Source organism: Gossypium arboreum, chromosome 3 (assembly GCF_025698485.1).
Source record: "Gossypium arboreum isolate Shixiya-1 chromosome 3, ASM2569848v2, whole genome shotgun sequence".
NCBI lineage: Eukaryota > Viridiplantae > Streptophyta > Magnoliopsida > Malvales > Malvaceae > Gossypium > Gossypium arboreum.
Window position 1 is genome coordinate 17,376,887 of NC_069072.1, and position 27,555 is coordinate 17,404,441.

The 27,555-nt window shown below is 35.4% G+C and overlaps 1 long non-coding RNA gene across 1 annotated transcript in view; it reads right to left on the reverse strand.

Moving 5' to 3' along the window:
- LOC128290649 (uncharacterized) overlaps nucleotides 1-27,057 on the reverse strand; it is a 62,395-nt gene extending 35,338 nt beyond the window's left edge. The window contains exon 1 of the long non-coding RNA XR_008280433.1: nucleotides 26,975-27,057. This is a non-coding gene — a long non-coding RNA (uncharacterized LOC128290649). The remainder of the gene's footprint in view (nucleotides 1-26,974) is intronic.
- Between the last annotated feature and the right edge of the window lie 498 nt (nucleotides 27,058-27,555).

Consider the following 27,555-nt stretch of genomic DNA (forward strand, 5'->3'; position numbering starts at 1 on the left):
CCTAAAATCTATCCCTTATCCCTCCTTAATCCATGCGCTTGACTTGATCCAACTCCCTCTTACGTAATCCACTTAGGTTCCAACACTTACCCTTCCCGCACATAAAAATAAATAATCTTATTTGCCACCACAGGAATCGATCCTGTGTCTTCCCTTATGCTCCACACGCCACCTTTTTAGAGCTTAGTGGCGTCACCCTTGCCACTCTACCAAAGCTCTTTTTGTGATACCCTTTACCCACAACTTAATATAAGGGCACCTAGCCGTAACCCCTAACTCCTAAGTCCAAAATTTAAAAATTCAACCGGGTTTTGGCTAACTCATAAGCCTTCCATAAGCCCATTTACACACCCAAATTATGAATTCCATAATCACATACCAAATTTTAGAAAATTACTTAAAATATCAGGAATCGCGAAAAACCCGAAAATCAGGATGTTACACTTTCAGTACACTTCCTCCAAATATCATCATTTCCCCCCAATGCAATGCAAACATACGATATGACATGCTTTTATGCAACTATTAGTCATACATATACAAACATATACCAGTAATCATGCATAGTTTATCATGCATCACATACACTTGAATAATATATTTAGGGGTCTAGGTAACGCTTACCGTCCTTACATCAGGTTCACAGTCGACTTGGGTGACCTTTGCAACTCTAGGAGTCATTTCAGATAAATGGGCTCACACGGCCAAAACTTTCCTTGGCCGTGTGGATCACACGACCTGACCCAAAATCCTACACGCTCGTGTAGCCTACACGGCCTAAATCAATCCAGCCCATATGTTGTACCCAACCTGCTTGGCCGCCACATGGCCGTGTCTTGTGCGCACGGCCTGGCCTCCTTGACCACACACCTGTGATAGGCACACGGCCTACCACACGGGTGACTACATGATCGTGTGGCATCGACAGTGGGGTTTTTGGCTTCTTCGAAACCTAATTTTTTACATAATCAAGTACACCTCTGGTTTCGATTGATGCTAAAATGACCCCCAAACTTTCTGAAACCTTACAACACAGAATCCAATATCGATTTAGAGATTAATCTAACAAATTTGACAATAGAGCACTAGCAGAAACTCGACTTACCGCCGTCAGAGGAACTTCCGTTAGCACTGCTAACACCAGAGATACAAAAATCATTGATCAAAACCTCCTCTTACATCATTAATAGTAGAAGAAACACATTACTAATCAATCGTTATAGTTTTACAATAAAAAGAATGAGGAAAACTTACCAAAACCACGAAAACAATGTAGAACAACTGAAAGGCGTGTTGAAAACAAACTTGAAAAGAAAAATAAGGAGAGTGAGATGGGAATTTCGGCAGAAAAGGAGAAGAGAGAACAAAATTTTTGCAAAAAGAAATCCCAAATGAAAAAATCCTGATAACCCCTATCCGAACTCCCCTTAATTCCCTCTACCAAACTCTCTACTATTCAGACGTTTAACACAACTCAAACTCTCTCTCTCAGAGCCAAACAAAAATATTGCCTACACAGGGATTTGAACACAGGACCTCAAACACTCCAACACTCCACTTAACCACCAGACTAACAAGCCCACTATGCTATAGACTTACCAATAATTAAACATAAGCCTACTGAGCAAGGTTAAGGCTTTATTCAGGAAAACTACCAAAATTTCACCCCAAGTAAGACTTGAACTTGGGACCTCACACACACTCCCAGATCACTTAACCACTGAAGCAGATACCCAGTTGTGTCAAAATTCACAAATACCGAAATAAAAAATTTGGGGCGTTACATGTCCTAACGTTAAGGTGTCTAACATTGTGTCATGACATACTGTTTGGTAACATCACGATGTAGAGAGACTCTCATCACAATGTCAGTCTTGTTCTTTTCAAACTTTGCAATTTGATCCTTGGTTTTTCCTCGGTCGACTTAAAAGTTTTTGTAAGCTTGATTGAGGTTCAGTTTTGATTGTATATCCTATCATGCATGAATTTTTTTTGCATGAAAAGAAAATTGTATAAGCAAATCTTAGCTCTTCGATTACTTAATATTAAGTTGCATTATTGGAACAAATCATAATACATAGTCTAAAGGAATCAAATTGACCAAATGTATTAGTTGGTAGTTTAAGTTATCCATAGTCTAAGGAATCAAATTGAGTAATTATATTGGTAGGTAATATAAGTTCTCCATAGTCTAAAGGAATAAAACTAAGCAATTGATTCAAGTTGACTATTATGTTGTCAATAAGATCAATTACAAAGACAGTTTGTCTTGGATATTGAAGCAAACTACCAAAAATAGAGACATAAGTGTGATTATCTTAATTGACAATGAATCAGACAGGACCGAAGTAGAATTTGTCCTAAATTCATTTATAAAATTATTAATTTGTAATGTTGATTGTGCAAACTTACCTCAGTCATAAAACCATATGTATATAACTCATGTGCTTTGATATATTGAAAACATGTGCTCTTATCATGAAAGATACAATGGTGGCCATGAGATAAAATGAATCAGATTAATTGAACAGATTAACATAGATAGATCAAGGATATCCTATAAAAGTAACACACGCGTGACAAGATTGTCGGACAAAAGCATGATGCATATTGATTTCATAATGGATTCGGTAACATATCCAGATATGGAATGTCACATTAAAAATTTTCAAAACTTTTCTTATCATTCAAACATTTAATTTATTATTGTTGGCTTCAATTTCAACATTTGAAATTTAATTTGTATTTTATATCAAAATTTATACATGTATTCACCATCCGATCTTATTTCATAGCTCTTAACTTTCAATTTTTATTCTCACTAATTCGTCACAAATCCATATACACAACCTAAATTTAGCAATTTCAAATTTCTACTATTAATTTCATACAAATAACAACCAATCTAATTTACCAATTTCAAATTTCTACTATTAATTTCATACATAATTATTTATCAACTATTTCATGGAATCAAGTATATAAATATTATGTTTGTATTTATCTCAAATGTTTCAGCATTTACAAAACAACCCCTATACCTCAAAAATTATAGTTTTTACAAAACAACCCTAAATTCAAATTTTACAATTTTTATTATTTAGTCGCTAAAATTCCAAATTTACACAGTTTTACAATTCAATCCCTAAAACGCATATATTCTAATTTTACAATATACTCCTAAATATTATTTTGTACTATTTTACCAAATAATCCTTTTCCAAAAGTTTCCAGATTTTACAATTTAGTCGCTTCTATTAAAATTTTCAATTTTCACAAATTATTCCCTAATTTTTAACAATTAAATTTTAATATTTTTATTTCAAAATTTAAATTCTCAAATCATATAAATAATTCTTAAAAATTTGTTTTCAAAAACTTTACAATTTGGTCCTTTTAATCTAAGCATGCTAGTTTTAGTATTAATTGATTGATTTTGACAGTTTCATTATTTTCAATTTAACCCTTATTGATTTTTTATCAAATTAATCACTTAAAATAATCCACCAATTATTCATAAAATCATTCACCATTCACATAATAATTTCATCACTTAGAACACAGAAAATAATTATACGCACTTAATTCTTACAATTTCACATCAAATTATAACTTCAAATAAACATAACAAAATAATTGGAACAACTTACCCATGCTTTCTCTCACTTCCATTCTTCAAGCCTCAATGGTTGGTTTCATATGAAAGACACTCTTAGATTAGAATTGGATGTGATATCTCACATTAATTTCAAAGAATTTTAGGTTAGAAATATGTTGAACAAGAAAAAGACCAATTGAATTAAATATAAAACCTTTTTTCATCCTCTTTTTTCCATGCACCCCATTTCGGGGTTTTTATAGAATTTATGGAGTTTTCTTTTCTTTTCTTTGTTTTTATATATTTAATATTTAAATATTTCATTAATTTTATCAAAGGTTCACATTTAATCACATGATTTTAATCCAATGGTTATGATTTCTCCCATCAAAATATCACACTTTTTAAAATTAAAAATTAAAAATAATATTCAAGAACAAAATGGACAAATTGCCCACTAAAATATCCTTTATCATATTTAAGACATAACGGCAACATAGTCATTTAACCTTTTTTCTTCACTCATTTGTTTGACACATGGCATACTTATGTGTCTTGAGTAATTATTGCTTATGTAGATAGTATCCATTCATGGTATAATTGCAATTAAGCCTTTTTCTCATAAAATGGTAAAATGACACTTTAGTCATTATAATTTTCACCACTTTTCAATCTAATTCATATCTCAATTTTCGGATTGTGCCTTTCAATTCATATTAGTGTCAGATTCATAAAAAAAATTATTGTTTCCCTTTTTCACTAAAATGGTATGTTTGTACTTTTAGTCCATCTTTCACCAACGTCTAATTTAATTTTTACCAAAATTTCATTATTCATATTTTTTTTCCAATTTCAAACTTTGACTTTTTGGAAAATTTACTATTTATCTTTCGTAATATTTGTAGTAGTGACACTATGATTTTTGCGGTGTTTCAAATTGACTCTGTGGCTAAATAATTTTTAATTATAAATAAAGAGTTGGAATTTAATTACAAATTATTCAAGCCATAGTTATATATGTTTGGTTGGCCCCTCAATTGACTCAATATAACTCTAAATTGATTGCATAATAAGAAGCGGTTTAACTTATGGATGAAAATGATGAATGAGAAATACATTGTATGAATTACTATTCGCAGTAAATGCATTTTCTCAAGATGACACAACATAACTTAGAACTTAGAAATTAATTTAATTTCATATGGTGTTATTTAATTATACAAAATTAAAGAATTGAGTCCAAAATGAGAATTAAATTAGTTAGTTATTGTAGTTACATTTTAATAGGATAATTAAAATCAATTAACACATGAATTCTAATACAATCAAGTCGCTAAGATTTAAAAAAAATTTGGTTGTGTCAATTAGGTAATTTAATTAAGGGTTAAATATAAAATTAGTATCCGAACTTCTCCACTTCTCCTAGATTGGTACCTATGATTTTTTTTATCCCAGATTAGTACCCGAATTTTTCTTCCGTCTTCTAGTTTGATACTTGAGCTTAACGGCATTAGTTTTTTGTTAGCATGGTAGCACTGGCCATTTGCGTGCTGCCACATGGCACCCTATTTGACTACAAACCAAACCCCTTTAATTTTTTTTCCTTTCATTTTCCATAAAGATTATTCTTTTAATTATTTTTTATTTCTTTTTCTCTTTAAAAAATATTCTTGTCACCATCATCTTCTATCTCTTTCATTTTTTCCTTTCACTATCTATTTTGTTTTCTACCTGACTTTTTCATCTTCTATCTTACTTCTATCTTTTTCATTTTTTTCATTTTTTTCCTTTCAAAATCTATATTATTCTATCTGTTCATAACCAAGAATCTTTAAAACAAAGGACCCAACATCTTTAAAAAAAACAAATAAAAAACAGAGAACCCAACACATTAAAGAACAAATAAAAAAAAAGAACTCAGCACGTTTAAAGAAGAATTAACAAACAATAAAAGAACCAGAATCTTTAAAAACAAAAAAAAGAACTCAATATATTCTCAAATTCAATCTTAGCCTTCGTTTCTTTACCAATAAAACATTTTAGTAAAAGTTTTTTTCACCTTTTCCAATGTTTGTTTGGCTTAAAATGATTTCCCACGGTAAAACCTATTACAAAAAGCAAAAAAAAAAAAAGAAACGTTTATTTTAGGAAAATGTCTTACCTTTTCATTTCGGTAAGACATTTTTGGGAAAAGAAGCCTCTTCCTTTCCCTTTCCCCATTCCCCTATCCTTGCCATCTCGATCTACTGCTTGTTGTCAGGCAGCAATGGTTCTCAACACCAATCGTCGGTGTTCATCTTTGATTTTCCCCATCTTTGCCTTTTGTTGTCGAAATTTACACTACACGACGTTCATCTTCCTCTCTTAGAGGTAAGAACAAAAAGAAAAAAAGTGATTATTTTTTTACTTATTAGGGGAGGGCTGTGATTTATTTAACAAAAAAATGAAGCCTTTCGGAAAGCTGGCTCTACTAATATTCTTTGAAAACCCAGCCTGGATTCTCAAAGTTAGCAACAATGTAATAATAGGCAAAGCAATTCCCAACTTGGATTCATTGTTACAAGATGCAGATTGGTATTTGAAACTGCCCTTTTTTTACTATTCTTAAGTGTAAAATACAGGTATATCACAGATTATGCTAGAGGTCTAAAAATCTGTGGAGTGGTTTATTGATGAATCCAAGGTATTTTTATCCTACTGGTTTTGAAGTAATTTGGCTTGCCAGTTTGTTCAGTTTGATCCAAGTATTTTGTAGAGCTTAATTAAATATGCATTGGTGCGTTACTTCATAGTCTCATTTAAGAAAACTTATTGTCCTTACTATGTTTAATTTTTCGTTACAGCCTGAAAAAGTGAAGTTTCACCTAAGATTGGGAAAAAGTAAACCCATCTATAATTCCTTCAAAGTGATTAAAAAATCTCTTAATTGGCAATCGTTAAGTGAAGCTCACAAACGTATTGTAGATGGTAAGTATATGTTCACTTTTTGTTTCAGTGTCTTAATTCAAAGCTAGAACCATTACTCCATACTGAGTGCATAGTCCATTTGTTGGCTTGCTATAGCAGATATTAAGATGAGCATTTTGTTAAAAAAGCAAAACAAAACAGAACAAAATAAACAAACAAACCAACCAACTTAGTGTTTGTAACACCCCGTACCCGAGTCCGTTACCGGAATCGAACACAAGGTGCACACAAACTTAGTTTAACTATCTTCACAGTCCATTTAAAAATTTCCAGACAAGCTGGTTACTGCGTCAGTATCGCCTTAAAAATCATATCTTGAGTTTCAAAGCTCGAAAATTTGTTTCGTAATTTTTCCCTGAAACAAGACTCATATTTCCATCTACAGATTTTTTTTCTAGAATTTTTGGTCGAGCTAATTAGTATAGTTTATTAGTTAAAATCTCCCCTGTTGCAGGGATCGACTACACTGACCTTCGTGCGTTACGAATTGAATATCTCCCTGTACAGGGCTTAAATACTGATGCCGTCTGTTTCTATAGAAACTAGACTTAGAGAGGAATCTATAAATATATGGCATGACACCTAATTATCTCTGGTTAATTTACAATGAATTTCTAAAGTCGGAACAGGGGATCCAGAAACCGTTCTGGCCCTGTTTCACGAGAACTTTAATATCTCTTAACATATAATTCATATGACCATTTCGTTTCTTCCATATGAAAGTAGATTCATCAAGGTTCATTTACATAATTTATTCACTATTTAATTCCATTCCTACAATTTTTAGTGATTTTTCAAATCCACACCACTGCTGCTGTCAGCATCTGTTTTTCAGTAAACCTTACCTATTTCGTGGTTTCTATGGACCAACTAAAGTTTTGTCATACATAGGTCCACATATAATCATTTTAGCCATTCCAATGGCTGATCATTTGCTCACACTCCCATTCAGTCCGTAGTCACATCATAAAACCATACATATATACATAAGCACAAATGGTCTAATGCCATACTCCACTTTTACGAGCCATTTTCGCATGGTCGCATACACATACATCACAAAAGTACTTAAAACGCAACAAAAGGGTAGTCCTATACATGCCATTTCAAAATCCAACCAAAATATATACCGAAAGGGACTTTGATAGTGTGGGAGACTTGACTTCCGAAATCCCGAGTCCGATAGTGACGAGCCAAAATCTATAGACAGAGAAACAGAGAACGGAGTAAGCAATTTATGCTTAGTAAGTTAGAGCAAGGGATTCCAGCACAACAAAAGCATAACATTCATATAGCTAACGGATAATTTCATATGCACAAATTCTCAATATCATACTTATTTCACATTCCAACCCCTATATTCATACATAAGGGGTTCATCTTAGCCAAATGCCGAAAGCTCATTTCTCGATTGAGCGAGTATTATTCGAAGGGAATCAACTATTCCAAAGCACATACGAACATACCTCGTTGCTGGAATTTTCAAGCGTATTAGCTGAAATTTTATAGCGAGTTCATTCATTCTTGAATCACGATCTTGAGTTTAACCGGATATGGCTACACATTCAAATGCCTTCGGGACATAGCCCGGTTACAGTAACTCGCACGAATGCCTTCGGGACTTAACCCGGATTTAGTAGCTCGCTCGAAAGCCTTCGGATCTTAGTCCGGATTTAGTAACTCGCACGTATGCCGTCGGATCTTATTCCGGATTTAGTCACTTAGCACAAAGCCTTCGGACTTAGCCGGATATCATTCAATAACCATGTACATTTATCAATAAATCATAACACATTCATATTTCGCTTTCATTAGCAAAATTCAAACACAAGTCACTTATCACATTTGCAATTTCGGCTCAATAGCCACACACAAAGAGCATGATTTTAATTTGCTTTAAACATGATCTAATCAATTCGAATTTAAGCTCTATTACTCAAGAACTTACATAGGATGTCGTCGAGCGATTTCAATGGCTAATTGACCACTTTTTCCTTCCCTTTGTCGGATCTAGTTCCCTTTACTCTTGAGCTTAATTTAACAAATAAATCGGTTTAATCATTTGAGCATCGAAGAGGAATACAAGGTACTTAGCCAATATATATACTCGTTAGGCATCAATATGCTTGCCTCTAACCGAATGCATGCACACCAATTTCCCTCATGTGGCGAATATGCATGTCCATGTTGAGGCCAATCATACACTTAATACCACACAAAACAAAGATACATTTTACTAACTAACGATTACATATCGTAGCTCAATACACATCTCTCATTTATTTCATAACCGAAACATCATCATATGCAAAATATATACCTTGAGATAGTATATATGTCATACCAATACATCATGTGCAACATATATGCATGTAGGTGCAAGGGCCGAATCTCAAATTGATTATAACTATCCCATATATTTTCATCATGGCCGAATGTTCCTTCCACACCATTTACCATCACAAAGCATGGATTTCATCATCCAACTTACAAGCTTACAATGTCATGAAGTTTAATCTCATAGTATCTATCAAGCTCTCACTCAAAAGTGTTAAAAAGAATATTCAACAATCATCAATCCACCATCACATGCACCATTACAAAGTTTCACTTTTAGCATGCAAATGATGTCAACACAATCTCACCTTAGCCGAATATCATCTCCATGACATAGTGAGGATTTGAACCATGGCTAGTTAGAACTCAAGCTAACTACTAAAATATACATGAATCTCATGGCAAAACATCAAACTTACCTTAATCTCAACACAAGTATGGCCAAACCTCCTCTTAATCCCCCCTCCAAACCAAGCATGAAGCAAGACCCCTTCCTTCTTCCTTAGAATTTCAGCTCAAAGAAAGTGAAAAAAAAAGATGAACAACAATTTTTTCTTCTCTTTCCTCTACTCATGGCAATGGGGGGAGAAGCCTTCACACACATTTTTTTTCTTTCTTTATCACCCATACTTATTTGTTTATTGTTTCTCCCTAATGCACCAACAAAACATGTTTTATGACATGTTTAGCCCATACACCCTTGTCATGGCGGCCATTAGCTAATAAATGGGGAAGTTGACATGCAAACCCTCATTTTGCATGCATGATCAACTAGTCATTACACATTTCCCCTCATACTTTTAAAGTTTACTACTAGGTCCTTTCTAGTGAAATTCACATTTATAACTCTAAATTAAAGCATCAAAATGTCACACATGAGTTAACACATATTATAGGCATCAAAATAAATATCAAATTATTTTTATGCCTCGGTTTTGTGGTCTCGAAACCACATTCCGACTAGGGTCGTTTTAAGGTGTCACAACTCTCCCCACTTAAGAAATTTTCGTCCCAAAATCTTACCGTAAATAGGTTTGGGTAACGCTCTTTCATAGAGCTCTCGGGTTCCCAAGTAGCTTCTTCCATCCTGTGTTTGAGCCATAACACTTTTACTAACGGAACCCTTTTGTTTCGCAACTCCTTCACTTCACGAGCTAGGATACGAATCGGTTCTTCTTCATAACTCATATCGATTGAATTTCAACCTCGATGGACTAATTACGTCGACGGATCAGATCTATAGCGCCAAGCATCAAACATGAAATACGTCGTGAATCTTTTCAAGTTCGGGGCAAAATCAAACGATACGAATCGGACCGACTCGTTCGGATATCTCATATGGCCCGATGAACCTCGGGCTCAATTTGCCTTTACGGCCAAATCGAGTATCTTTTTCCAAGGCGAAACTTTAAGAAACACTTTATCTCCCACTTGATACTCAATGTCTTTTCGTTTCGTGTCCGTGTACGACTTCGACGATCGGAGGCTATCTTGATTTTCACGGATTACTTTTACTTTCTGCTCAAAGATCTTTAATCAAATCCACTCCAAAAATTTTGTTCTCACCAAGCTCGGTCCAAAACAATGGTGTACGGCATCTACGCCTCGCATAAGGCCTCGTAGGCGCCATCTTAATACTTGATTGAAAACTATTGTTGTAGCGAATTCAATCAAAGGTAAGTACTGCTCCCATGAACCACCGAACTCGAGGATGCAACATCTCAACATATCCTCAAGTATCTAAATTATCCGCCGGATTAACCATCGGTTTGGGGTGAAAGGCGGTCTTGAAATGCAACTTGGTACCCAAAGCTTCTTGCAATTTCTTCCAAAATCGCGAGGTGAATCTCGGATCTCTATCCGACACAATGTAAATCGGTACCCATGTAATCTCACAACTGAGAAACTTATAATTCAGCTAGTTTATCCAATGAAAATCCGACGCACAGGGATAAAGTGAGCCGACTTAGTCATCTATCAACAACAACCCAAATCGCGTCCTTCTTACTTGTCGACAATGGCGGTCCGGACACAAAGTCCATTGTGACTCGATCCCATTTCCACTCGGGTATCGTAATCGGTGAAGTAATCCTCAAGGCACTTGATGTTCCGCTTTCACTTGTTGACATATTAAACATCTCAAACAAAGTCGGAGATGTCTCGCTTCATACCATGCCACCAAAACCGACGCTTCAAATCGTTGTACATCTTCGTACTCCCGGGTGGATTGCCATTCGGCTACAATGGGCTTCGCTCGAATTATCGAAATAAGTTCAATTCTTTGGAACACACAGACGACTTCGAACCTCAAACAATCGTCATCATCAATTTGAAACTCCGATTCCTTGTTCGGATCACACTCACCGCTTTTGCAAGCAACTCATCATCATCTTTCCGAGCTTCACGAATTTGATGAGTCAACAATGGTTTGGCCTTTAATTCGCTACTAACACATTGTCGGGTAGGATAGACAAGTGTACATTCATCGCTCAGAAGCTTAATGGTGATTTCCGCTTAAGGCGTCCGCAACCACATTAGCCTTTCCGGGTGATAATCAATGACGAGCTCATAATCTTTTAACAACTCGAGCCAACGCCTTTGTCGCAGATTTAAGTCTCTTTGAGTCATCAAATATTTGAGACTTTTGTGATCCGAATACACATGGCACTTCTCACCAAATAAGTAATGTCGCCATATCTTTAAGGCGAATACGATGGCGACCAATTCGAGATCATGGGTCGGATAATTTTTCTCATGTGGCTTTAATTGTCTCGACGCCAGTAGGCCACAACTCGACCTTCTTGCATCAATACGCAACCTAACCCAAGTAGGGAGGCGTCACTATAAATGACAAACTCTTTGCCGATTCGGGCCGCACTAAAACTGAGCTTCACAAATGAGTTTTCAATTGATCGAAACTTTTCGACACTTTTCCGTCCATTCAAACTTGACATCCTTCCAAGCGGTTTCACATGGGGTGTGGCTATCATCGAGAATCCTTTTACAAACCGTCGGTAGTAACCGCAAGTCCCAAAAAGCTCGAACCTCGGTAATATTTCTTGGAGGTTTCAGCTAAGTATGGTTGTAATTTTGCTTGGGTCGACTCGAATACCGTCACGCGATACCACATGACCCAAGAAGCTAACCTCTCTTAACCAAAACTCACACTTGCTGAACTTAGCGTATAATCGCTTATCCGGAAAATTTGCAACACTAATCTTAGGTGTTCAAGATGTTCGGTCTCATCTCTTGAATAGACCAAGATGTCATCGATGAACACAACTACGAACCGGTCCAAATCTCGCCTAAAGATCCGATTCATCAAATCCATAAATACCGTAGGGCATTAGTGAGCCCGAACGGCATCACCAAGAACTCAGAGTGACCATACCTCGCTCGAAAGCGCTTTGGGTACGTCCAATCTCGAATCCGAATCGTAATACCCGATCTCAAATCTATCTTTGAAAACAATGAGGCTCCCTTTAACTCGATCGAACAAGTCATCAATACGCTGTAACGGATATTTATTCTTTATCGTCACTTTATTCAACGACGATAGTCAATGCACAACCTCATGGTTCCGTCCTTCTTTTCACGAACAATACTGGTGCACCCTAAGGTGAGAAATCGGGTCGAGCGAAACCTCTATCCGTCAATTCTTGCAATCGAGCTTTCAACTCTTTTAACTCGGTTGGTGCCATACGATCGGAGCTATCGAAATCGGCGTAGTCCTGGTACAAGCTCAATACCAAACTCTACTTCCCGAGCAGTGGTAGACCCAGAATTCTTCGGAAAACATCCGTATTCACAAACCACGTGCATGATTCGAGTTTCTTTTCCAATTCCTTGTCATCAAGTACATATGCAAGGTATGCTTCGCACCCTTTCTCACATATTTCGGGCCAACATTGCGATATTACACCGGCAACCCTTTAAGTCCGTAGACTCTACTCGGATTATCTCATTATTTGCGCATCTCAAATCAATAGTCTTGCCTTTGCAATTCACAACCGCATCATGCACGGTCAACCAATCTAAACCGAGGATAACATTAAATTCGTCGAACGGCAAAAGCATCAAGTCCGCCGGAAAACAGGATCCTCGAATTACTAGGGGGCATTTCTTACACACTTTGTCAACAAGCACGTAACGACCCAAGGGATTTGACACCCGAATTACGAACTCAGTAGACTCAATAGGTAAAGTCTTACTGGATGCTAAGGTTTCGCATATATAAGAATGAGTGGAACCAGGGTCAATCAAAGCAATCACATTAGTATCAAAGAGAGTGAAAGTACCCGTAATAATATCTGGCGATGAAGCATCCTCGCAGGCACGTATAGCATAAGCTCTAGCAGGAGCGCGAGCCTCGGATCTGGTCGTAGCATCTCTAGATCCTCTCTGGCCACCACTAGCATTGCCCATATTTCTAGATGGTCTACCTTGGGCAGTGGTAGCACCCGGTTTCCCACTCTGATCTACATTCTGTTCAGACAACCTCGGGCAATCTTTAATGAAGTGGTTAACTGATCCGCACTTGTAACAGAGCGGTCATGGAATCTACAACTTCCGTAATGCCATTTGCCACAATGTCGACACTTCGCTCTATCTCGACGTTCATTCCCAACACGGCAACCGGTGCCTCGTGTACCCATTGTGGGTCGATCACGATCTCGTCTAAAAGGCCCGAAGTGCCTCTAGACCGCCCACATCATCTCGAAATTTCTTCGATGCTCGTTGAAGAGACTTTCCGAGGATCTTTTACTAAACTCTCCAGTTCCCACATCAACTTTTTGTTTTTCTTTTCTAAGCTCCTCGGCTTTACAAGCTCGCTCGACAAGTACTACGAACTCTCGATTTCAAGAATGCCAACGAACATTTTATATCTTCATTCAGCCCATCCTCGGCGTTGCCATACATGATAGCCTTGGACGAAACACATTCCCGGCGTATCTACTAAGTCTAACAAATTTTCGCTCAGAGTCGATGAATCGACATAGAACCTTGCTTAAGCTCAAGAAATTCCTTCCGCTTTTGATCAACAAATCTCGATGATATACTTCTTCCAAACTCGCTTTGGAAAACTCTCAAGTTACTTGCTCTCGGGACACAACAGAAGTCAGAGTACTCCACCAATTGTAGGAAGAATCGCGTAGCAAGGAGATAGTACACTTTAGGCATTCATCAGGTGTACAAGATAGCTCATCGAGTACCCGGATAGTGTTGTCCAACCAAAATTCAGCTTGCTCGGCGTCGTCGCTATCCGTAGCCTTAAATTCAGTAGCCTCGTGTTTCCGGATTCTATCAACTGGGGGCTTACTTGACCTTATTTGGTCAGTTACCCTAGGCATTGTAGGTGCGGGGGTTGTATTTGTTGGGAATGGAGGTTGTGGAATAGTAGATTTGTTCGAATGTATTGGTTAAACCAATCATTCATCACGCTATAGAAAGCTTGTCTAGCTTCATCATTTGGATTACTAGCATTAGGTTGAGAGTCCGCCAAGTCGTCCCTTGTCTTTGGAGCAGCGCTACACTCTCAAGATCATCACTACCGCTTCGGTCGGATCGGATCCATTACTATAAATAAACACATTTCAATTGTCGAAATCACCACACTATCAAATAATCACATAAAATGGCATGTATAGCTAGACCCAACACATTACGGTAGTCCTAAAATCGACTAAATCGTAGCTCTGATACCAATAAAATTGTAACACCTGCACTCGAGTCCGTTACGGAATCGAACACAAGGTGCACACAAACTTAGTTTAACTATCTTCACAATCCATTTAGAAATTTCCAGACAAGCTGGTTATCGCGTCGTTGTCGCCTTAAAAATCATATCTTGAGTTTCAAAGCTCGAAAATTTGTTTCGTAATTTTTCCCTGAAACAAGACTCATATTTCCATCTACAGATTTTTTTTCTAGAATTTTTGGTCGAGCCAATTAGTACAGTTTATTAGTTAAAGTCTCCCCTATTGAAGGGATCGACTACACTGACCTTCCTGTGTTACGAATTGGATATCTCCCTGTACAGGGCTTCAATACTGATGCTGTCTATTTCTATAGAAACTAAACTTAGAGAGGAATCTATACATATATGGCATGACTCCTAATTATCTCTGGTTAATTTACAATGAATTTCTAAATTCGGAACAGGGGATCCAGAAACGGTTCTGGCCCTATTTCACGAGAACTTTAATATCTCTTAACATATAATTCATATGACCGTTTCGTTTCTTCCATATGAAAGTAGATTCATCAAGGTTCATTTACATAATTTATTCACTATTTAATTCTATTCCTACAATTTTTAGTGATTTTTCAAATCCACACCACTGCTGCTGTCAGCATCTATTTTTCAGGTAAACCTTACTTATTTCGTGGTTTCTATGGACCAACTAAAGTTTTGTCATACATAGGTCCACATATAATCATTTTTAGCCATTCCAATGGCTGATCATTTGCTCACACTCCCATTCAGTTTTTAGTCACATCATAAAACCATACATATATACATAAGCACAAATAGTCTAATGCCATACTCCACTTTTACGAGCCATTTTCGCATTGTCGTACACACATACATCACAAAAGTACTTAAAACGCAACAAAAGGGTAGTCCTATACATGCCATTTCAAAATCCAACCAAAATATATACCGAAAGGGACTTTGATAGTGTGGGAGACTTCGACTTCTAGAAATCCCGAGTCCGATAGCTGATGAGCCAAAATCTATAGACAGAGAAACAGAGAAACGGAGTAAGCAATTTATGCTTAGTAAGTTAGAGCAAGGGATTCCAGCACAACAAAAGCATAACATTCATATAGCTAACGGATAATTTCATATGCACAAATTCTCAATATCATACTTATTTCACATTCCATCCCCTATATTCATACATAAGGGGTTCATCTTAGCCAAATGCCGAAAGCTCATTTCTCGATTGAGCGAGTATTATTCGAAGGGAATCAACTATTCCAAAGCACATACGAACATACCTCGTTGCTGGAATTTTCAAGCGTATTAGCTGAAATTTTACAGCAGAGTTCATTCATTCTTGAATCACGATCTTGAGTTTAACCGGATATGGCTACACATTCAAATGCCTTCGGACATAGCCCGATTATGATAACTCGCATACGAATGCCTTCGGACTTAACCCGGATTTAGTAGCTCGCTCGAAAGCCTTCGGATCTTAGTCCGGATTTAGTAACTCGACGTATGCCGTCGGATCTTATTCCGGATTTAGTCACTTAGCACAAAGCCTTCGGGACTTAGCCCGATATCATTCGAATAACCATGTACATTTATCAATAAATCATAACACATTCATATTTCGCTTTCATTAGCAAAATTCAAACACAAGTCACTTATCACATTTGCAATTTCGCTCAATAGCCACACACAAAGAGCATGATTTTAATTTGCTTTAAACATGATCTAATCAATTCGAATTTAAGCTCTATTACTCAAGAACTTACATAGGATGTCGTCGAATGATTTCAATGGCTAATCGAACACTTTTTCCTTCCCTTTGTCGGATCTAGTTCCCCTTTGCTCTTGAGCTTAATTTAACAAATAAATCGGTTTAATCATTTGAGCATCGAAAGAGGAATACAAGGTACTTAGCCAATATATATACTCGTTAGGCATCAATATGCTTGCCTCTAACCGAATGCATGCACACCAATTTCCCCTCATGTGGCCGAATATGCATGTCCATGTTGAGGCCAATCATACACTTAATACCACACAAAATAGCATACATTTTACTAACTAACGACACATATCGTAGCTCAATACACATCTCTCATTTATTTCATAACCGAAACATCATCATATGCAAAATATATACCTTGAGATAGTATATATGTCATACCAATACATCATGTGCAACATATATGCATGTAGGTGCAAGAGCCGAATCTCAAATTGATTATAACTATCCCATATATTTTCATCATGGCCGAATATTCCTTCCACACCATTTACCATCACAAAGCATGGATTTCATCATCCAACTTACAAGCTTACAATGTCATGAAGTTTAATCTCATAGTATCTATCAAACTCTCACTCAAAAGTGTTAAAAAGAATATTTAAAAATCATCAATCCACCATCACATGTACCATTACAAAGTTTCACTTTTAGCATGCAAATGATGTCAACACAATCTCACCTTAGCCGAATATCATCTCCATGACATAGTGAGGATTTGAACCATGGCTAGTTAGAACTCAAGCTAACTACTAAAATATACATGAATCTCATGGCAAAACATCAAACTTACCTTAATCTCAACACAAGTATGGCCAAACCTCCTCCTAATCCCCCCTCCAAACCAAGCATGAAGCAAGACCCCTTCCTTCTTCCTTAGAATTTCAGCTCAAAGAAAGTGAAAAAAAAAATGAACAACAATTTTTTTCTTCTTTTCCTCTACTCACGAGAATGGGGGAGAAGCCTTCACACACATTTTTTTTTCTTTCTTTATCACCCATACTTATTTGTTTATTGTTTCTCCCTAATGCACCAACAAAACATGTTTCATGACATGTTTAGCCCATACACCCTTGTCATGGCGGCCATTAGCTAATAAATGGGAAGTTGACATGCAAACCCCTCATTTTTGCATGCATGATCAACTAGTCATTACACATTTCCCCTTCATACTTTTAAAGTTTACTACTAGGTCCTTTCTAGTGAAATTCACATTTATAACTCTAAATTAAAGCATCAAAAATGTCACACATGAGTTAACACATATTATAGGCATCAAAATAAATATCAAATTATTTTTATGCCTCGGTTTTGTGGTCCCGAAACCACATTCCGACTAGGGTCGTTTTAAGGCTGTCACAGTGTTGTTGCATATAGATATTGCAGATATAAAAATGTTCTCATTACAACATGCTTCTTCCATTCCTTTTAGTTTCTATGAGTGTTTGTCCTGATATCTCTTTTGTTTTATTGTATGTATTCAGCCCAGATAAAAGAAGTTGTTCTTAATGGTGTTTCACTTGAAAACGATAAAAGAGAACAATTTAACAAAATTGAATAGGTACAATATAGTAGTTTTTGGTGTCTGGTTTCTTCTTGTAACCATATAAACATTTATGCTGAATTGTATCATTTTCATTTCTTTTGGCTATTATTTTCTTTTTACTATGAGCTAATTTACAGGTTGTATCACAAATTTAGTGAGAATGTTTTGGATGCCACAAACAATTTTGAAAAACTGATAACTGATAAGAAAGAAATTGATGGTTTGCCTGGAACTGCTTTTGGGCTAGCTGTTCAAACAGTAGTGTCCAAGGTATTCTTTTCCAAATTTCAGCACGTGTTTGCATTTATTAATGGTCTCTCATTGTCAAGTCTAGTGCAGTTTCTGTTATCTGCCATCTAGTATTTGTTCTTTCTCTGTACTCACCTAGAGGCATGAAAATTCAACTACTGAGAATAAACCATGGATGATTACATTGGATGCTCCAAGTTTTATTTTTGTTATGCAACATACTCGTAATCGTGCCTTGTGTGAGGAACTCTACCGTGCTTATATAACTTAGGCATCAAGTGCTGATTTGGATACTACACCAATCATCAACCAGATATTGAAACTTCGATTGGAAAAGGATAAGCTTCTCAATTACAATAATTATTCTAAGGTATGAATCTAGAGTATTTGCTAGACTGCAAATACCAATCCGCAGTTTTTCTTTTCACATTTAAACTAAATGCCCTTTTTTGCTTTTCTTGAGTGTAAAATGCATGTATATGACAGATTATAATAGGGGCCAAAAAATATGTAAGGGTGGTTTACTAATGAATCTGATTTTAGAGTCCATGAAAAACCCAACAAGCAGGCGAGTTCAAGAAGATTGCTTTTTGGGGTTTTATGATGGGAAAATCCCCCCGGTTATTATCAGCTTGTTGTGTTACTAGGAATATGTTACTCCATTGATAATTAATAATTTACTAGGATAGGATGTTTAAAAGAATGGACTAAAAGTGGAGATGTTAGGATTGACGAGAAAAGGCCATGGATAGTGGCGACTCATGGCAGCAACAACTAGGGTTAGAAGAAGAAAATTGGAAGAAGAAAAAGATGATGATAAGATAGAAAGGAGAAAACGAAACAATTATTTTTCCTCTTTCATCCTGTTATATTATAACTCTTGTGAATTTTTCTCTACACATAGAAATTAGGGGGTACTGAAATTGAAAGGAAATCATGGGGAAACTTTGCTGAATTTTAGTGAAAAATTTATTTAAGTTGTTCTCTCGAACTCAAATACTTCTAAATTTCTTTTCTTGTTTAAAATTTGTGAGATTATAATTACATTCTCCTTGACAAATATAATTCAAACTTTAAAATTGAATTTTTTTATTTTGGATATCTACCCAAAGAGAAAGTCAGCTGCACCCTTTCAAAAGTCACGGTTTTCATCATGTGTTGGGTTTTTTTAGTTAGAACCCACTTTCGAGAATAGTGCAAAAGATCATTCAGCTCTAATTTTTAGCTTATCTTCCTAGCTTAGAAACACGTATACTTTGTTTGATCAAAATTATTACTTTAGATATCATCACAAATGTTTTATTTTATGAATAAAATTAAAATTTCATTGCCTCAATAAACTATTTTTCATACCTATTTTTATAATAGAAGGATTATTGGACCAAGAAAAGCTTTATTGGAGACAAAAATTAAGAAGCAAATGACTAGAACAAGGTAACTGTAATACAAGATATTTCCACAATTTCACATTGGTGAAAAGTATCTCAACATCAAAGCTGTCATGGGAACTCGTGTAATGGTTATGAACTTCTCCAAACTGAGACTATTTCTTTTTTTCTCTCTTTTATAAGGAAAGCTAAGACTATTTCTCCAAACTGACACTATTTCTTTTTTTTCTCTTTTATAAGGAAAGCTGAGACTATTTCTTTCTTCCAACAACTTTATACAAACAGTGGGGTACTACAAGACTATTTCTATTGCATGGGCTATTTCCAATAATGGAGCTTGTTGATTCTAAAATGCTAAATATAAAAGTCACCAATGATAAAATAATTAAGGTTTTGGAAAAAAATAGATTTTTGGAAGCTTTGAGGCACATTCTCGATTGGTAAAGGTGGAGATATGAATCATAAAATTATGGTTTTATATTATATCTGATGAGACCTTTACAACGGTATATCATATGCTCAAAATGGTTGTGTGATGAATGAGAAACTAATGCTCAAAGCAAGCCGCTTGTGAATTATGTTAAGGAAAATGGAAAGCTTAGTTCCACATTTGTTAAATATCAAGTGTGGATATGTTTATATATATGAACCAACTTAATGGTTATTGAATAACTAAGCTAATGCTCTCCCTCGCGTGTAGGGGGTGTAAATCTAAGCTTGCCAGGGTTGAGGATGCACCCGCACGACGTGGGCGACGTGAAATGTCTGAAATAGTTAGGCCCAGGTCCTTCTAGGCTTGCTCATATTTTATCCTAATACGTAATTTTATTTTTCCATAATAGAGCTTATATCTACGTATTCTGTTTGGAATTAAAAGGACAAATATTAAATTGAGTTTAATGGCTCTTTTAATTCAGACATTAATTTAGGTTTTTAGTGGCTCCTTAATTCATGGACGTTAATGGCTCCAATAGTCAAAATTTTCAAAAGTTCCATCATTTTAAATATTTTATTTAAACTGAAATAAGTTGAAGAAGAAAAAGCACACTGAATTTTTCTCTATTTTTTCTGCAAAAATTTCGAGATCTTTTCCCTGCATATTCTGAACCTGTTTTCGATGATAGAAGAAAACTAGGCTACAATTTATTGATCACTGCAGTTGTGCTACTTCTGTGCTCATCTTGTTATTGTATCCTGGGAGACAGTCGACCAATATTTCTCTAACACCAAAAGAGGGGCCGAATCTGTCTTAAGGAAACTGTGAAAACAGGTCTTAACTACCAGTCAGGTTTCTACCTACCTACGAGTACAAAATTTCAATCCAGTTTTATTTCCAATTTCTTTTTTTTTCAATTTATATATATATATATATATATATATATATCTATATTATTCTGGTTCAATCTTGTTATTTAAATCAATATTGTACATTACTATTTATTTCACTAATGTAATTGCAACAGAAGGCTCTCTTTGATTTGGCTCCATTTAAGACATTATGATGTGATGGTTTTCTTGCATTATTTTTTTCAAAATTAATTCAATACAATTTAAAACTTAGTTTGCGAGAGGATCAAAGGTATTCTTGGTAGTAATAACTTTAGCCCATCTCTCAATAAGAGTTTATGTATTGTGCTATACAATTTTGTGACTTAACTCATTATTGATAATTTGAAGATCATCTTTCGAATGTTGATTGCACCAAACTAGGCTAGCTTTAAGCTGATAGGTAGAGTATCGATAATATTATAATAGCTCAAGATATCATATATTCAATATGGACTAGTTGAGGTAAGTGACAACTCTAAATTATAGAGTTATTTGAATACCTTTTAACTTACAATTTCATACAAGTTAAGGGTGATTGATAACAATTTCTGTTGCAATTATTCTAATTTTTGTTAATTATAATTTTTATTAAAATAATACACGTTGGTTGATTTATATTCTAGAACAAGAGATTTTCATCCATAAAGGTCACTGGTGGACTTAGAAGAAAGAAGGAGCTGAAGTTCACATGCTGATGCTCAATGCCGCAACAAGACTGCAACATAAAACTTATGAGATTAGGCTGAGATGTTGTCATCTTTGGATGCCTCAAATTTGCTTGTTAGACCTAAAAATACTCCTTAACCCAATGTTGGAGAGGACCACTAAGTTTGGACAACCCAAAATGTCCAAATTTTCCCAAATCATCCACAAAAGTGGAAGAAGACCTAGTTTACACCTACCTCAACTGCATTGGAAAAAATCAAGCAACTATCAACCACCAAGGAGGAAATAACAATAGCCCTGAATCAGCATGGATAAAATCAAGCAAACTCCACCATGAATCAAGGAACCAATGCCAAAAATAGATAGAGATCAATTGGCCTAACAAGTATAAATAATGTGCACTAGCTACACTTCAAACACACCATAATTGAGAGCATTCATTTTATAAATTAAGAGCTGAAAAGAAAATCAAAAGCTTAAAAAAGTTAAGTTGAGAGCAACACCTAGGAGAGAAGCAAAGCCACCATGAGAGAGCAAGTAAAAGTTAGCCACAGAGAACCACCAGATTCAACTAGCATCTCATCTTAAACGTGCATTAGTCACGGAGAACCACCATTGGCTATTCATCTTTCATCTTCCTCGTATCTTATCTGTTGTTTTGTTATTGTGTTGATGAACATGATTGCAAATTTTCTTCTTGCTTTAAATTTAATGATCACAACTCAATGCTGTCTTGCTAAAATGACTATGAATATTTGATATATTATTATTGATTCTTTTCTACTAATGTTTGTGCTTATTATTGTTTATTTGTTTAAGTAATTACATGATCAACTTACAAATGCATGGACATCATTGGTAAGTAAAAAAAATTAATTATTTAATCTGAGAAGAGGAAATAATTTATAGACACACAACTTGAATGATGCATGTTGATATCGATATCGAAAGATAATTGTTGCATGCATAGTCCTTATAAACGATGCCTAAAAATGTGATCTTGATGTTAATTTGGCATATATATATATTAAGTAACTAAAAGATTGATATAGGACTTCGAGAGAAGCATATAACTTGAAGAAATTGGATTAATAAATCATCATATTGCCACTAATTAATCGTAAAAATTTTTTAGCACTGCCTTTATTAATTGCATGTTAAAAGAGAAATAATTATTCAAGTCTTTTATTTCATTATTGTTAAACTTTGTGTTAAACTCATCTATTGCTATTCTTTTTATGGTGTTATTTTATTTGTTTTCTTACTTTGTTTTATTTAATTTTAAGTTCTTAATTAAATCTACAAATCACAATATCTATTATTTACTTAATTGTTAATAATTAACTTTGCAATTGTTGATTCATTTATACAATCCTTATGGAGATGATAACCCTATACTTACTACTTTATTACTTGTTTATCACTGTGTACACATGCACATCATTTGAATATCGCGAACAATAAGAAATTTTGGATGCTTATCAAAGTGGATTTAGATAAAGCATATGATTGTGTGAGGATGGATTTTATAAAGGACTATCTGACAAACACATGCTTTCTAAGGAATTTGATTCGAGTCATAATGGATTACATCACATCTTCAATCAATGCAGATTCTTGAGAATGGTGCTTTAACGAAGGTGTTCAAATCGACAAGAGAAGGTTGCCCCTTATCTCATTATCTCTTGGCTTTAAGTATAGAGCATCTTGGCCAAAGTACTCTAGTCGACAAAAATAGTGCATAAAAATTTAGTTTAACAAGAAATATTCAATTAGCTTCAAAATATTACTAATTATTCCCTTCATAATTGCAAGTGCATAATATTATTGTCAAATAATAATTACAATGAAATAAATCCATTAGAAAGTATGTTGATGATCGAACCCATAGGAAAATGTTACAAATGATATCAACTATTTACTCAACCCATTGATTAACTAAACTACTAACATAAACATGATAAGATAAAGAAAATATCAACAATGAATAAAAGAAATAAAAACATTGTAACACCCTTAACCCGTCTCCAATGCCAAATTAGGGTTATAAAGCATTATAATGCAAAACATAACCTTAGACATCTCAACATAGACCAACATGCAATTCACATATTTATATTCGATAACGTAATTTAATTATGATATAAATACTTTTATGGGCCTTAAATTGGACTTCAATGGCCCAAAAAATAGTTTGGGAACAATTAGGGACATATTCGAATCAAAAGAGAACCTTTAGGCCAAACTTCAAAATTTGCAAAAATAGGGGTCAAACAGCCATGTGACATAACCCAAGCCATGTGGGCACTCAAACTATGGGACACACAACCGTACCCCCGCCAATGTGTCAAACCGCGTAAATCACTAACTTGGGTTACACGGCTATGTCGCAGGTCGTGTGCCAGACCGTGTGACACCTGCACCTAAATTAATATGACACACATACATGGCCATGTGACAACCCATGTCCCAGACCATGCGCAGTAAAAATTGCCCCTAAAACAATCCATTTCAGGCTCACTTACTTGCATACCAATGCATACCATATCTAACCTATTTCACATGGTTAAGAGTACATCCAAAGCATAAAAAACATGTCAAATTCCCATCCAACCTATGACTAACCAATATTTCAGGAATGGGCTCTCCAATTCACACTCCAAAACCATTCATGAACTAAACTACAAGATCATATCTCAACCACATATATCATGAATACCGAAAGACCGTTTCTTTTGTAATTATACCATCAAAACTTACCAATTTAGATAGGCAAAATAAAATGATCATAGCCACAAAAGTTTAAACATATGCAAGCCAAATAAAACTATATATATACAACTAGACACAAGAAGCGTCAAAATACACCATGTGATCAAACTAGATAAACACCTATTACATGCCCTGTAACACCCCAAACCCGGCCCAGACGTTATTACTGAATCCGACATGCCACATCGAAGCGTTCAAAACATTTTATATTGTTGATCCAGAAAAACTTACTTAGTGTTTTAAAAGATAATTTCATTATAGGTTAAAGTGAACGGAAGCTGTGCACCAGGTAGGAAACCGGAAAAGAGGTGGTGAGTCCATCGGACTGCTTAAGTACCAAGCTCCCTTCGGATCCAATCCTAGACATGCATACCGCCGTTGCCACACCTTAACGTCATGGATGTTTCTAGGAAACCGATTTGATTAACTCATTTTTAGGAAAAGTGATTAATTTTGGAAAATACTTTCATTGCGGAAGCTTTGTTTGTTGTTGTGTTATTTTGAAATCAATTGTTGTTTTTGAAAACGCGCCCTAAAGCTATCCAATTTCAACAGTTAAAATAAGTAATACCTATCTTAGTAATACATATTAAAACCATTAAAAATAATTAAGCGGCCTTATTACATTTAAAAACCCAAAACTTCAAACGTAAATAAAAGGATGTCCAGTTCACCAGAAGAATATCAAACTTTCAGAACGGGTGGCCACTCCAAATTCCTTCATGACTCCAAGCCCACTATGGTTGGGGATTACTGCGTGGATGAAAATAAAAGGGTGAGTTTGGGAAAGTCAGTGTGTAAATTAACCCAACCATAGCCTACATCAGCTTAAACCACAGAAATAGAATAAGTTGCCCTTAGCCCAGAACAGAATTCAGAATAAAGCCCATAGGCCCATAGGACCATAACAGAACAGAATAGATAGTACATGTTTATGCAGAAACCCAACCCAGATTCATCCATAACACCCCCGTACCAGCCTTACACCATGTGGGGAGACTACTCGACCCACCCAACCGCTACACACCACAAAAATCGCAACGAGGCTGCCAGATATTGTGACGAAGTCACCAGATACAGATATTGTGGCAGAGCCACCAGAACAGATATATGTGGAAGAGCCACCAGATCAGATAATTATGGCATAGCCACCAGGACAGATATATGTGGCAGAGCCACCAGATCAGATAATTGTGGCATAGCCATCTGGACGCTTCCTCCATAGTATAACCCAAGTCCCCATGCAATGATATATAATCATGGCATACATCATACGTAATCGGATCGTCATGCTTTTCACTCAAAAGTAACCCTAGGGGTATAATGGTAATTTTGCATACACAGGGGTATTCAAGTAATTTAACTATTCTTAAGGTTTTCATACATAACATAGCCATTTGCGCACGATCAGAAACACTTACCGTGTTTTCTTAAAAATTTGGGCCTGTTGGCCCATTCTCCCGTTTTTGGCCCATTAAGCCCAAAAATATCAAAATGCACAGAATCGCGCACTCTGCAGTCTTATCACTTTAATTTACCATATACATCAAACTATTAATCTCATGAGCATTCACACACTCGCAAGATCTCAAAATACCGGCTTTTCAGCTTTTCGACTTGTGCCGATCTAGTCTATAAGAGGGTGTTATTTACACACCTGTTTGCGACGATATGCTGACGAGATCCACACACGAACCGCCTACAATTGGATTACTAACACGTTAATCTAACTATTCAAACACGAACTACATATTAACCCCTTACAATATTCGTCCAACCACACCTACAGATCATAGTAAGATTATAAGAAATCAATAAGCAACTCATTAACAATTTTTTTGTCAATGTTTACCACATAATCAAAATTTCACTGCAAGCTATCTTCCTGAGCAACAGTCACTAAATCATTTATAACTGGAGCTACGAAACTCCAAATCAAGTTCCATTAATTTTCCCTGAAAATAGACTCATATATCTTCTATTAATAAAATTTTCAAAATTTTTAGTTTAGCCAATCAATACCAGATTTTTCTCAAAGTTTCCCATGTTTCACTGTTTGACTAATCTGACCACTCTTCATTACGAATCAAATTTCTCATTGTACAGAATTCAAAATATGTTCTCGTTTATTTCATTTGAAACTAGACTCATTAAGCTTTAATTACATAATTTTATTCACCGTCTAACTCATCTCTCACAATTTATGGTGATTTTCCAAAGTCACGTTACTGCTGCTGTCCCAAGCAGATTTATTACCAAATCACTCTTTCACACATAACTTGCATGCATGTTATTTAAACATGTATATAACCAATCAATCATCACATATCTATAATTTTACTTAAGTATAATCTCCATTTCATCATTTTAAAGCACAACATGTTAGCCGATTTTTCCCTTTAACATCTAAGGCACATGCATGCTCATTTGTTTGGCTCAACTTCACCTATCTTCCATTTTTCATCAAAAGAACATGAAACAACAACCATTTCCTTCATTTTAATTCATGACTAAATGCTCACAACAAAACTAAAAACCAAAATATGCTTCAAGAGTTAAGGTAGAATCAAGAAGAACTCATGAACCTCAAAATAAAAGCAAACTACCATGAACTTACCTTCAATTTTCTTCCCCAAGTGACCGAACATTCAAGAGCTTTCTTCTCTCCTTTCTCTTCTCTAACTTTAGGCTATGATGAAAAAAGATGGAAAAAAACTTTGTTTTTTTCACCCCTTTTTGTTTTAATCATATTTCATCCATTTAATTCTTTAATACAAAAGACATGAAATGCCCATCATGGAACATTTACCTAAACTATTATCATGGAACATTTACCTAATCCATTCTTATAGAACATTTACCTAACCCATTATCAATTTGTACCATGAATTATGGATATCAAGTGCTCATATTGTCTACAACAACATGATGGCTGGCCACTTCATGTAAAATGGGAGGTTTGTCATGTAAATCCTCCTATTTATTTGGCCATTTCAATTTAGCCTATAGCATTTTCAAACATTTTCACATAGGTTCCATTTCATAATTTCACCCCATTTTTCTTATGGAACAAAAATTAACTAAAATTTTCGGGTTCTATCTTAAGCTTGGGCCTTCTAGAGGCCCACTAACATAATTAAACCTATGCCAACATTAACAGAATTCCCGAAAATTGAGGCGTTACATGCCCAAACACAT